Genomic DNA, 13,572 nt, shown 5'->3' on the forward strand with positions numbered 1-13,572 from the left:
TGGAGAAAATATACAATTTAAAATTGTTTTTTTTCTTTTTTTTTATCAGAAAGGAAAGTCATCAAGAATTAGATTTTATTTTAGGAACAAAGTAAGGTTTCATGGGAGAAAAAAACAAAGCCTTGGTGTAGAGAAGGTTTGTTCATTTTCTATAGCATTACTGAAGTGTCCGTATGCCTTGATAAACCTATCAATGTTTGGATCATCTCAATGGGGGAATGGCTTAACTTAACTCTATTTTGGTGTCTCAGCAAAGGTAAGTTGTCTCTTTTGAGAGCCTAATTGGGAAGTTTTATACTACTGCATTTGTGAATAAAACCCCAAAGTTTGCCCAGCTAACTTGCTGCCTCAGTTTCCCCAAGCAGGAAAGGTGGGAGGCCAGTGGGTGGAGGAGGAGATGTGGGAACCAGCCCAGAATTTACTTTGTGGCAGAGCTGTCTTAGACCAATATCCTTTATTCATAAAACCTAGGCAAGAGACAGATCAACGGAGGATGGAGATGGTTTGGTTAAACTGATGCTCTATTATTTCATGTTCTCTAGTGTCTCTCTTTCAATGCCATCATGGAAGAACTGGGAATCTCACTCAAAAATCAGAAAAAGTTAAAGAAAAAGTCAAGAACTAAGGGGAAATCTTCTTTCACAAGTATCCTTACTTGTCATCAGAGACAAGCTCAGAGAAAAGAGACTGTGGCTTGATCCGGGAAAACAGCTGTAGGAAGCTTTGAGCAGAAAAAAGAAGATGCTCACTACAGGTTTTTGGAGAAAGAATTTTTGACACGTGTGGGATGTGTTTCCATATATCTATATACATAACTCTGATTATGTATATAGATATAAGAAATACAAAAGTTAAGAAAGCTCACATAGACAGATATTAGTTGGGACGTGGCACCAGTTCATTTGAAATGAATTTCTATGCTCACTTATTTTGTCTTTTCTCTTTCATCTCAATAAATTGCTGTGTGTGCTTTCTAAATAATAATAAAACAACAGGGTTTTTTTTTTTCCAGAACAAGTTTGAGTGTTGGTTTCTTCCCCATTTCTTGTTCCCATTCACAATGTTATATTGACAAGTATCATTAGCTGTCGAGTTTGCCATTTTGGTGAATCCTCTTACCTGACAGACAGACAGCACAGACAGAGTCATTTCTGTATCAGTTAAAAAAATTACTTTTAGTTTATACCAAATGCCTAGTTATTATAGTAAAATGAAACCATTCATCTTTGTATTTTAAAATCTAATTTTATAAATAGTTTAAATGATACCTGGAACATCAGTGAGTATAAGATAAAAGGATACTAAAAAGGGAAAACTCAATCAAAACATAAAAAAGTGTCCGTCACATTCTGGGCACCATTCTAAGATCTAGGGTTACCATGGTGAGGAAGACAGATATGGTCCCTGCCCTCACATAGTTTATAGTAAAATGAAAAAGGAAAACATTCTACTACTCTAAGCAGAATTAGCACTTCCTCAATGGAAGTCAGAGCTGAAGGAATATGCAGGAGAAGTATTTAACCTGGGACTGAGGAAAGTATTTAAGCTGGAACCTGGAGGAAAGTACAGCTAAGTTAAGATCTGAAGATGATGAGTTACTCAGGTACAGGGAGGGACATAAGATGGAGAAGACAAGTATTCCAGGCTGAGGAAGCGGTGTATTTGAAGGCACTGAAATCAGAGAGAGTGGGGCCAGAATGACAGAAATAAAAAGAGTTTGGTGTGGCTAACATGCAAGGGATGCGTGGGCCTGACATGTAACAATCACTCTGGCTGAGAGTAGAGAAAGAATTGAAAGAAAGAAGATTGACAGGAGGAAGAGACAGAGGTTACCTAGAAGATTCTGTCAGTACTCAGAGGAAGAATAGTGTAGCCTGGGCCAGAGAGTGGCAGAGAAACCACTGGATGACAGAGATAACGTGGAGGCACAATTCATATAGCCAGAGATTCAGAAAGTGGTCATAAGGGAAGAGCAGGGTCAAGGAAAATTCTAGGATTCAGGAAGGGGGTGGGGGTGGGGAAAGGAGGCTTAACTGGGGAGTTGAGGTATCATTCATTGTAGTGAGAAACAATGGGAAAGGAGCAGGCATTGGATCAGTATTTCATATAATTAAATCCCATTGGTTTCTGTGGGATTACTCTATAACTAAAAGAAACTTTTAGTCTGGTCCCTTTAGAGTTTAAGTATGAGAATATTTCCATACATGAAAAGAAAAAAAAAAATCACCTTTAAAATAGTAATAACAGATGTTGGACAGATATTTTTCTGTGATCGTAATTAACACTTAGATTTGGCATCAATCAGAATTTTATTAACAATAAATAAAAGACAATGTATTTCATAAAAAACGCATTAAGATGCTTACATTAAAAATTTACAGATAGAAATATATTGAATCCAACTAGCTGAAGATAGACTAGAATGATAATATATTAAAGGGGAAATATGCAGCTTTTTCGGCTCACTAAAAATTATACCAAAGGCATTCTATTTTACATTTTATAAAATGTAACAGTGTGATATTTTTCCTCTCATTTCAGAAAATATTGCTGTATCTTTTCACACACTGTTATAATAATTTGTGGGAAAAGAAGTATGTTAACTTCTAGTATCAAAAATATATTGTGTGAATCTGAATTATAGATATTTTAAGGCCTGCTAACCACTTCCCTCTTTACTTATCAATGATTGAATTTTCATTCAAAGTATATAATGCTTGCTATGAGTAACTTTGTTAAATATACGGAGGGGCCGGCCCGGTGGCTTTGCTGTTAAGTGCGTGTGCTCCGCTACTGGCGGCCCGGGTTCGGATCCCGGGTGCGCACCGATGCACCACTTGTCAGGCCATGCTGAGGCCGCGTCCCACATACAGCGACTAGAAGGATGTGCAGCTATGACATACAACTATCTACTGGGGCTTTGGGGAAAAAAAAAAGGAGGAGGATTGGCAATAGATGTTAGTTCAGGGCCAGTCTTCCTCAGCAAAAAGAGGAGGATTGGCATGGATGTTAGCTCAGGGCTGATCTTCCTCCCCCCTCCAAAAAAATATATATATGGAACTAGGAAAAATTGCAAAACAGGACTTTTTTACATCAACTACTAAATGTAGTACATAATCACCTTCTTTCCCCCCAATATTTTCATTCTGAAAGCACATTTGCTGGTTACGCATGTATATATGTGTCTGTGTGTGTTAGGGTGAAAAACAGAGTAAGCTAATAAGTTCAGAAGAGAGAAAAAGAAGAAATTGCAGAATATCTGGAGCTTGGTCCAGAAAAATCCCTGAGAACAACCATTAATCTTTGAGATTTTCATCCCTTTCACGAAAGAACAGTGACTCGTACCCAGTTATGTAGAAATCAATGGCAAAGTTAATTAAAAACCAGATCTAACATTTCTTCCTTCAGCAATTTCTTGACGCTAATAGAAAAGAGTGCTCAGGTGGAATATTCAGGAAGAGTGGGCGGTCAATGTTGATTGAAAAACAGTGTTCACAGTTAAGATTTATTTTCCTTTCAAGTTTCAAATCTGGGCTTTTCTTGCCTTTGGTGTAGAGAAATGGGAAGAAATACAATTCACTACTTGCGTTGACCCCATGGTGTTGCTGAGACGTCTAGGGGCTCAAAGTTTTCAGTTCTTAGCCTAGAAGAAGCTGGAGAGAGACAGAAATAAGAAGTGGGTTAAAGAAAACTAGATGAAGGTAAAATATATTTGACCAGCATTTTTTTTTTGGCTATCTCAGCAGTTACTGCTTTAATTTAACTCTTTGCTTGACCTGAAAGGACTAAATGGGTTCTTAATCAAGAAGCTCCTGTAATTATCATTTCAAAGGAGGAATAATGTAAGTGTGTCTATTCTGGGAAAGGTGTTTCTAGGAGCTACCTATGCAGTGTGATTTTAGGGAAACAAAGTCTACCAGTCCCAAAATATATGGCCCACCAGATTCTCTCCAACATCAGGGGTCAATGCATTAGGTAACAAACTGGAGCGTTGTCTAAAAGATGCCCAAGTTATAATCCACTTGTTCAAGTCATTTATTAGTTGACTTCTCCAGCTTAATGAGAGGAGGACAGGCACTAACTGGTCAAGGATGTCCACAGCAGTGTTGCAAGTGTACAGGGCTAGGGCAAGCAAGCATTCCACCTGAGGTAATGGAGTGCTTGGAGAAGGAGCCTATTGGGGTGGGGAAGAAGTAATAAGAGGCAAAGCTGGAACTTCAAAGGCACACTCATTTCTCAGTTTTGTTCGGGTCTAGTCCTGCATCTGAAGGGCAACTTTTTTCAGGTACATTTCTTAAAAAATGACCATGTGGAGGAAACAGGTAGGACAAAATAGGAACATATATCCACCAGAGTGGAGACATATATACCATATTTACAAGTAGTATCTCAAAGTCTCAGAAGTCTTGGGAGTGAAATGACCAACATTAAACCATCCTCACATGGTGATGTTTAGATATCCAGAAACATGATGTAGGCTAGCTTTACAGATGAGTGTCCTCATAGCATGTCATGGGTGCACCAGAGAGACTTGCTTTTAAGCTTTGTCCATAAAATACTCAAGTAGAGAAGTTACTTTGTTTTTACACAGCCTAGACAGTTAACTGAGACTCCAAAATGGATTTGTGGGCAGGTATTGTCTGGTTTGTTTGTTTATTTAATTCATGTCCTTCTTTCTTCCTTTTCCTCCTCATTTCCCATCCCTTTTTCTTCATTGGTAGAGTACCCAGACATCCTAGTTTGCCCTGAACTGTTCTGCATTAAGCCTGAAATTGTGAAGTCCTATGGGTTGAGCACCCCCTGCCCCTCACAAGAACGTCCCAATTTAGACAATGAGTCTTAGGATATTTTACTCATTGGTCCTCAAGCTTCCTCTTCTTGGCAGCCACATAGTTCTACTAAGAAAGTTGAAACCTCTACTGATGATCAAAGAGGAGCCTCATCCAAAGGAGCCAACAGAAGGCAAGGGACCCCTACCCCCCATCAAAGTAATCCAGGACGTCCTGGAAGGAGTAGGTTTACTTTGACATTTTACTTGAACATTACAAGAAAGATTATACATATATGCATATAGATATAGAGATAGGAAGATAGATGGTAGATGATTGATAGATAGATAGATAGATAGATAGATAGATAGATAGATAGATAGGCAGATAGATCCCATTGTCTCAGTCTGACCTGGGCTCTGCTCTCAGTAAATAGCAAGGTCATGTCATCAGATGTCAGTAATTGTAATAAGGAGCTATCATTTAACAAGGATGTGCTAAATCCAGGTGCATTGTATGTACTTCACATTTGCTCATATAACAGTCATAGCAACTCCAAAGTAAATATTATTTTTTACAGGGATAAAAACTGAGATTCAGAGAGGTGAGATAGCTTGCCCAAGGTCACTTAACTATAAAGTGGCAAATAGTCACCACAACCCCTCCCACATCATCACAACCACATCCCGCTCCCTCCTAACCCTTGGATACTAAGTACTATTGGCCAAACTCAGGCTTCGCCCCAAGCACACGTGATCTCATAGTATCCTCTCAGTAGCCTTATGAAGCTGGCACTCTGTATTATCGTTTCCATTACAGAAAAGGAAACTGCAAAAAAAGAAAAGTTAAGGAGCTCCCCAATGTCAGACTGTCTGTTAAAAGAACAAAGATTCTAACCTCAATCTATCAGAGTCCAGAGGCTCTTAACCATGGGACTATACAATCTTATCTTTTTGTTTTAATGTATATCTTGACTCAATTTTTAAAGAAATATCTGTAGGGTAATTAGTCATCTCCCATCATCATTTAATAGAATAGAGAGAGAGACAGCTATCAATATTTCCTAGAGGCAATATTTCAGCATACCAACGCCTTGCCAAGGCACTTAAATAGTAAAATGTCCTTTCTAACCCTTAATATTTAATAAAACAAACTCTCTACCAAATCTGCAAACTAGTTGTATTATTGATTTGAAACTACCCTTTGAACACTTCTCATTCTTAATGCAAGTCATTCAGGTCATAATTAAAACATATGAATGGCATGATGTGATAGTTCCTTTGAGGTCTCAAGCCTCATCATGTGTCCAGACATCTTAATGAAGACCATTAGATTGTAAACTCCCAGCTGATTATAAACTTCTAGAAGGGTAAATCAGAATATTTCTTTTAAATATCAATACCATTATATAGAAGTTTTTTAACCTCTTGCATATAGTGGGTAATAAACAAAAACTTCCTCCATAATGAATGACAACCTTTTGAGCATATACCATGTAGACACCTGCCACAAATTTTGAAGAAGATATAGTCCTTGCCTTTGAAAATATTAGAACTGAATAGGTCAAATTTCAAAGATATTGTCCTTGTCTTGGAGAATATTGGCATTGAATAGGTCAAATTTCAAAGGTGAAATTTCATTGGGACACTTGATTTTTAGAGATTATAATTGTGAATGTCATTGAGTTTTCTAGGATTTGCATTCCCATCTACCCGCAAGAAACATATGTAGGAAAATTCTTCAGTATGAGACCAAGAAATATAACAATTTCAGGAAACACACCCAAAATAAAGATTTTCAAGTAACCAACATCAGAGAGAATTTTAAATGTGTTGATAATGTCTTCAGTAGTAGTAGATCTGTCATTAAGCTACTCCCAAAATATCTCTGGAGAGGCAGGCTGCTTCTCCTTGTCTTCATGATGAATTCTGTACCTACAGCAGCAAATTAAAATGAGACCATTTTTAATAAAACCATGGCAAGATGTAAAAGTAATTTGGTGGCATTAAGCATAATAAACCAAATTAGAGTGATGAAAGAAACATTTTCATTAAAGCTTTAAAAAAATGACACTCAAAACACCAATGTAGAGATGGAATTGAGTCTACCTTGTCTCAAAGGAACCAAGATAACAAATGACAGCTAGAATTTTAAGCTCATCATAACAAATATATAATTAGTTCTGACCTTTTCACAACATCCCAACAAATATAATGGTTCATAAGCATGCATGTTGCAAATGAAATTAATTGCAAGGGTATCTTTCACTGAAATGTTTCATGATCTCATCATAGATTTCCTGGATGATTTCCTTCTGACTTCCTCCAGAAAATAATGCTATTAGAAGCCACACACCAGGCTAATTTCATCGAATCAACCAACATCTACAACTTGTGCCTGGCTCGTGTTTTCCCATTTATGTGGAACCTTTTTTTTCCTCCTCTCTCTCCCCACTTCCATCTCTCCGTATCTGAACTTGACTTAAAGACTCAGGTTAAATGTCACTGATTACATGAAACTTTCCCTGATTTCTTCCCATCTCTCTCCAGTGACCTTCATCTGCACTTAAGCAGTTTGACCTTAAGGTTATTTGGTCCATGTTGATAACTTGTGTAACATTTTGTTTCATACATAAATCAGCCTCTCCACCACCACTCCCAGGGACTGGCTCACACAATGCAGGACGTTACATCTATTAAATGTACAAAAGAATCCAACCAAGGCCATTAAAATAGCCCTCAAAATATAAAACTTGATTGATCTCCTCCATTCTTAAACTCTCCTGGAAAGAACTTGAATTCGTATTTTCCCTCCTTATGTTTTCCAGATATTATTTTTCTCCCCAAATACATAACAAAACATTCCAAGTTCCCAGAAATTCACAAAACACATCAGATCTTTCAAGCAAGAGTCCATGTTGAGGAGATTCTTCCTCAGAAGAATTGGAGTTAGTAGACCTGGTGTGAGTCTCTGCTTGGCCACTGACTATGTCCATGAACTTGAGTAAGTCACGTCACTTCTCTCTGGACCTCAGTTTCCTCATATCAACAATGAGACTATTAAGTACATCATACATCCTGCCTGACACAAAGTATTATTATTACATTATTAATATTAAAGTCTGAAGTTAAGATGGAGAGAAAGGTATACCACTAGGGAATCTCTATCTGGTTTCAAAACAAAATGCTGATTCCTGGGTGAAATATTCGCATTTGCCTTGGCAATCTCAGAAGTCATTTGTGAAATAAAAGACACAAGTATAACCTAGACCCTAAAATTATGTAACATGTTAGCAAAGGTGACTATACACCCACAAAATGCATTTGCTCAAAAAATTTAGGACTAACAGACGAAAAGGAAGGGAGGGCGGGAAGAAGGGAGGGAGGGAGGGAGGGAGGGAAGGAAAAAGGGTTCCTAGGTTCAGTTAAAGAGCAAATACCTTCACATTTATACGTGATAGATGGGGATATGGAGACAGGTGGTTATATTCCTCCACTGAAAAGGAAGAGAGAAGGGTTTACACCGTAACCTAAAGGAAGTAGGCTGTAACTGAGTGGGACACTCCTGAGAGTAGAGATGAAATGCTAGCATCAATTATCAAAGGATATAAAAGCTGGCTCTTTGAAAGGATTACAGAGGTTCTAATTTGTCTGAGATGGTTTAGATATTGTGCTTCTTTAAAGTAGAAAGATGGCTATAAGATCCACCAAACACCCAGCCAGTTTTATTGCTCTATATGGCATTATAAGCCATTTAAAATCATCAAATGTGATTATTCCTTTTACCCTGGAATTAACAACTAGGGCTGAAAACTGAGAAAAAAGAAGCAGCAAGTGGTTGACTTTCTGACCAATGCCACAAAACCTGCAGTCAGGTACAACTTTCAGGTGTTATTAGCTATCACCCCAATTATGTTCTCACTGCTCCCTCCTACTCCCCAACCTAGGGAAGCAGAGGTATACAAAGGACAAAATGTGACAGACTTTTCAGATTATCCACCTTGGAAAGTGGTACCTTCTCTCTATGAGGGAGAGATGTGCTCCCCACTGCTATCACCAATCACAGGAAGGGGGCTCGAGGCAAACCCATCTGAGAGGATGGGAGGCTTTCAAGCAGGAAAGACAGGCATTTCACTCCACCACCTGAAACTTCAGCAGGTGACTAGCTGAGGTTATCCCACACCCGTCTGAGCAGATGAAATAGAAGATTACAGAGGGGAGGCCCTTTGAATGTGCCAGTCTTTAGCATTGGGACACACCAGAGCAGTTTTGCAATATGCACAGGATGAACAGTTTAATTGGAGAAAGAGCTAGAGCTCATCATGAGTATGTTTTTTCAAACTATCATTTTTCTGACAACATCATTCTTCCCTTCAGATCTTTCAAAGGACACTTTATTACCTTTAATCACAGCAGCAATAGAATGCACAGTGGCATCTTCTACCTCGCATTTGTTTCAGGGCCTAGAGTGTGGCCCTAAGGTAATGGGTTTGCCGCTCTTGAGCCATCCCCTAAAATTTTCATTCCAAATCACATTGCTCTTGTAGTTAAAAATTATTTATGTAGCTATGAATCACGAAAAGGTGGTAATTTTATTAAGTCAAAGATAAATAGATCCTTTCTTTTACTGACAGTATAATTAGGATATTGAAGAACTTTAGTGAGGACAGGGGAAAGGAGGAATTAATTCACCATCAAAATATTATTAAAACTCTGTTTTCTGACAGATAAGATTTGGTGTCGACTTTATAGGTGACTATCTAAAAGAGATCCAAGATCATCAGCTCAGGTCACCTTGGTGGTTCTCTGAGCACTGTTAGAGGAACTGGATAGGAGATGCTTCAGAAGCTGGTTGGGGCACCACCAAAGGGCTGGGGGTCCTCAGGTGGTATTTTTGCCTTTATTCCTCCCAATAGATTTCTTTCTTCAAGTTTCACTAGATCCCCCCCGTTTTCTTTCAAGGGCCCAAGATGATTCTTGAATCTGGGTTTTATTCTTTCATTTACTCATTGTTTAGCTTTGGGTAAATCAAAATTTTCTTACTTGAGGGTAATGGCAGGAATCCCCTGGCACAGTCCACTGGGGCAGTGAAGGCAGTTTCATGAGGGCCTATCTCCTGAGTAGTGGGCAGAGCTAAGGGTAGCAACAATGGGGAGCTGTTAACACCTCTAAGTCTGAAGGAGCAAAGGGAAGGTGCAATTACCAGAATCTGCAAACTCCCTTCAAAGAGGGCCATCCAATAGGAGCTGTGGCCTTCAGGGGAGAAATGCATTCATTGCAAACCTGAGGTCCACATGGGATGGAGCCAGTGGGACCACAAATTTCACTCTTTTTCAATACTCTGATCTCTGGTCATGCCTCATATTGGCTCAACCCAGCCAGAACCCGTATTTGACCCATTGGTCAAGAGAGTTCGGTGTTTCAGACTCCTCAGTTCACTCTCCTAAACTAGAGAACAAATTGGAAAATGGGTGTGGAGGTGCAAACAGAGACTACTCAGCACAATATTTTTCTTCCATATTAGGATTTATGTGGATCAATAAATAATAAGTACTATTCAAAGCTAGAAGATTATCATTAGGCATTTCAAAGTAAAATCCAATATGTCCTGAAATCTACTTTAACTCATGTGGAGACCTGATGTTATAAGTTGCTTCTGTGAGGGTAAAAAGAGTGGACTAAAATCAATATAAAGATTTCTAGAAGTGGAAGGAGACAATCATGTTCAAGGCTCAGGAACTGGAGTCAGTAGACCTGGGGTGAGTTTCTGCTTGGCCGCTGACTATGTGTATGAACTTGACTAAGTTACTTCACTTCTATCTGGATCTCAGTTTCCTCATGTCAACAATGAGATTATTAACTATACATCATACATCCTGCCTGACATAGAGTATTATTATTACATTATTATTATTAAAGTTTGAAGTTAACATGGAGACAAAGGTATGCTACTAAGGAGTCTCTATCTGGTTTCAAAACAAAATCATAGAGAAACACAATAGGCAATTATAAGGTTCCATGCGCAGTTCTGTTAAACTGCAGTATTCAGCAGCCAAAGGACCTGCCACCTCCAGAATCATTAAGTGGTGCTTCTGCAAGCTCACATAGGGACTCCTCATGTTCTTTGTCATCTTTAAATTGCAACATTCATTTCCGGGGCACATGAAAGCCAAATAAGCTGTAACCCGGCTTCCAAGAACAGGAAGGTTTTGTCCTAAGCATATAATATCCTCAAAACCCAAAAGATACCAGTCTGTGGGACACAGCTGGGCCTTTCAACAAGTGTCTCAGTCAGAGTCTGAGCATGAAATAGATGACACATTCAAGGAATTGATAAAAGAGGTTTTATGGAAGGGACTGTTAACAGAGGTAAGGGTAAGAATGAAGGAAACCAAAAAGATTGGCATTATCATCTTCAAGCCAGAAGGGGCAGCAGGAATGAATGATGTTACCAGAACACAGTGATGGCTTTAGCCGTAAGAGAGAAAGCATCCAAAAGGAGCTGCAGCTGAAGGTAAAAGACACAGCCTCTGTTGACACCACAGGCCACTGTGAGTGGGGCAGCGAGGGAGGGTTATTATGGAATGTTATGCAACGGGGACTCCCATTGCACAAACCCAACTAGAAGCCACATGGCCAGGAAGCCAGAGTGAGTGGTACAGTCTGAGAGGTCAGCCTCCTTCCAGAACACAGAGCAGGGCAGAGAAGTGTAGAGAATAGATCTGCAAGGATAATGGTGAATAACCAGCACAGTCTGTGAAATCAAATTAAAATTAAGACCAGATGCAAAATTATCTGTAAGAAAAAGATGGAGGCCATGTTCAGACCCAGAGAATTACTGCCAGTTCTTGAAAGAACACCAAGAAATGAATGATACCCAACATCTTTTAATAGAGCTGGTTGAAGCACATGGCCAAATAATAGAAAGGACTTCGTGATATTCTGCCTCTTTAGCAGATGTTTCAAAATATTCTTGGCCTAGCTTTAATGCCCATCCAAAGCCCCAGCTAATTCCAGGCCTCATCAGCTGGTCCATGTCCTTTTATTTCCTATTAAAGTGCTTGAGAGATATATGACTTGAAGTTGAGCCCAAACCCTCTCTAGCCACTTGGCACCACGACAAGAAGGACTGCTCACTGATTACATCATGCAATAGACACAAAAGTCATACCCATAGCTTCTTCAGGATTTCAGTGAACAGCCTGTTCCCTGCAGTGCCCATTGGTGCAGTGAGTATTGGGGTCTGGCTATTTTTCCATATTCAGTAGACCTGCTGTCTGAATATAGTTCTTCCAGAAAAGCTTCTCATTGCTATAGCTCCCAGAGTTCAAATGTTAGGAGAGATTACCTCTGGATGACAGTGGATTAAGTGATTGTTTCTCTTCCTTCTTCTCTATATTTTCCAAAATTTCCAATATGAAAAAGTAAGTGTTTTTTTAACTGAATCCTAGTGTTTTTAAAGTTTCTAAATGGGAAAAGCTATTTATATAAGTGCCTAGAAAGAAAAACATAACTTTGTATGGCTAGAGAAAGAGAGAGGATAAAACAAAAGATTGAGCTTAACTAAAGGCTTCTTCCTGTAGACCTGATTTTCAGTAAATAGTCCCGCATCCAGCAGTAATAACACTTGTTTTATCTTTGAAGTTCATAACATCATGAACAAGCTGAGTTTATCTCAAGAATGCAAATGCTTTCTAATATAAAATAAATCAATACAACTTACCACTTTAGTAGACTAGAGAAAAAAAGATACCAGCTCAAGAAATGCAAAATAAAAGCATTGAATAAGATTCTATTTCTATTATTTTTTTTTTTTTTTTTTTTTTGCTAAGGAAGATTCACCCTGAGCTCATATCCGTGCCAATCTTCCTCTATTTTGCATGTGGGTCACCGCCACAGCCTGGTTGCTGATGAGTGGTGTAAGTCCGCACCCAGGAACCAAACCTGGGCTGCTAAAGCAGAGTGTGCTGAACATAACCACTAGGCCACTGGCTGGCCCCCTCTATTATGATATTTTTAAAAGACTATTAAATGAGAGAAATAGAAGGAAATTCTATGCTTAATAAAGATTAAATATCAAACCTAGAGACATCTAACATTATGCTTAATGAGAAAGTTTAGGTATTTCTTGTAAGAATGAGAACGAAATAAGGATATTCACTAACAGAGCTATTATTTAATTTAATTAAGCTATTATTATTATTTAATCTAGCACTAGAGAGCAGAAATTATTAGCAAAAGAGAGAGAGAGCATGTGCATAAGTATCATGGCAAGAGATAAAATGCTATTTATAAATGTTGTAATCATCTACCCAGAAAAATCAACAATCTCAACAAACTATTAAAAGTAATTAGAGTTCATCATGGCTGCCAGATATGTGGACAAACTACAAAAGTCAATAGTGTTATTCTATACCAGCAATAACTAATTAGAACATGTAATACAAATGAGATCTTATTCATACTAATAACAACTACAAAGTATCTTGAAATTAAGTTAACCAAAAATTTTCAAGAACACAATAGATAAAATTTTTAAATGCTAATAAAGGGCACAGAAGGTGAGTTGAAAAGATGGAGAGACACTCCAGGATCCTGAGTGGAAAAAGAATATTATAAGATGTTAATGGTCCTCAAATTAATCTACAAATGTAACAGCACCCTAGTTAAAATTAGTTAGATTTCTTTGAAGAATTGAATAAACATACACCAATATTCATATAGAAGAATAAAAGCTGGGGGCCGGCCCGGTGGTGCAGGTGGTTAAGTGCGCGCGCTCCGCTGTGGCGGCCCGGGGGTTCACC

General features: G+C 38.5%; 1 long non-coding RNA gene across 1 annotated transcript in view; it reads right to left on the reverse strand.

The window, feature by feature from the left end:
- Window positions 1-3,289: 3,289 nt before the first annotated feature.
- The window catches only part of LOC147913429 (uncharacterized), a 49,265-nt gene continuing 38,982 nt past the window's right edge, over window positions 3,290-13,572 (reverse strand). Inside the window, exon 3 of the long non-coding RNA XR_015548716.1 lies at window positions 3,290-3,653. This is a non-coding gene — a long non-coding RNA (uncharacterized LOC147913429). The remainder of the gene's footprint in view (window positions 3,654-13,572) is intronic.

The sequence above is a fragment of the Ceratotherium simum genome, chromosome 27 (genome assembly GCF_057802395.1).
Source record: "Ceratotherium simum simum isolate JZ-2026a chromosome 27, ASM5780239v1, whole genome shotgun sequence".
In the NCBI taxonomy this organism is placed as follows: domain Eukaryota; kingdom Metazoa; phylum Chordata; class Mammalia; order Perissodactyla; family Rhinocerotidae; genus Ceratotherium; species Ceratotherium simum.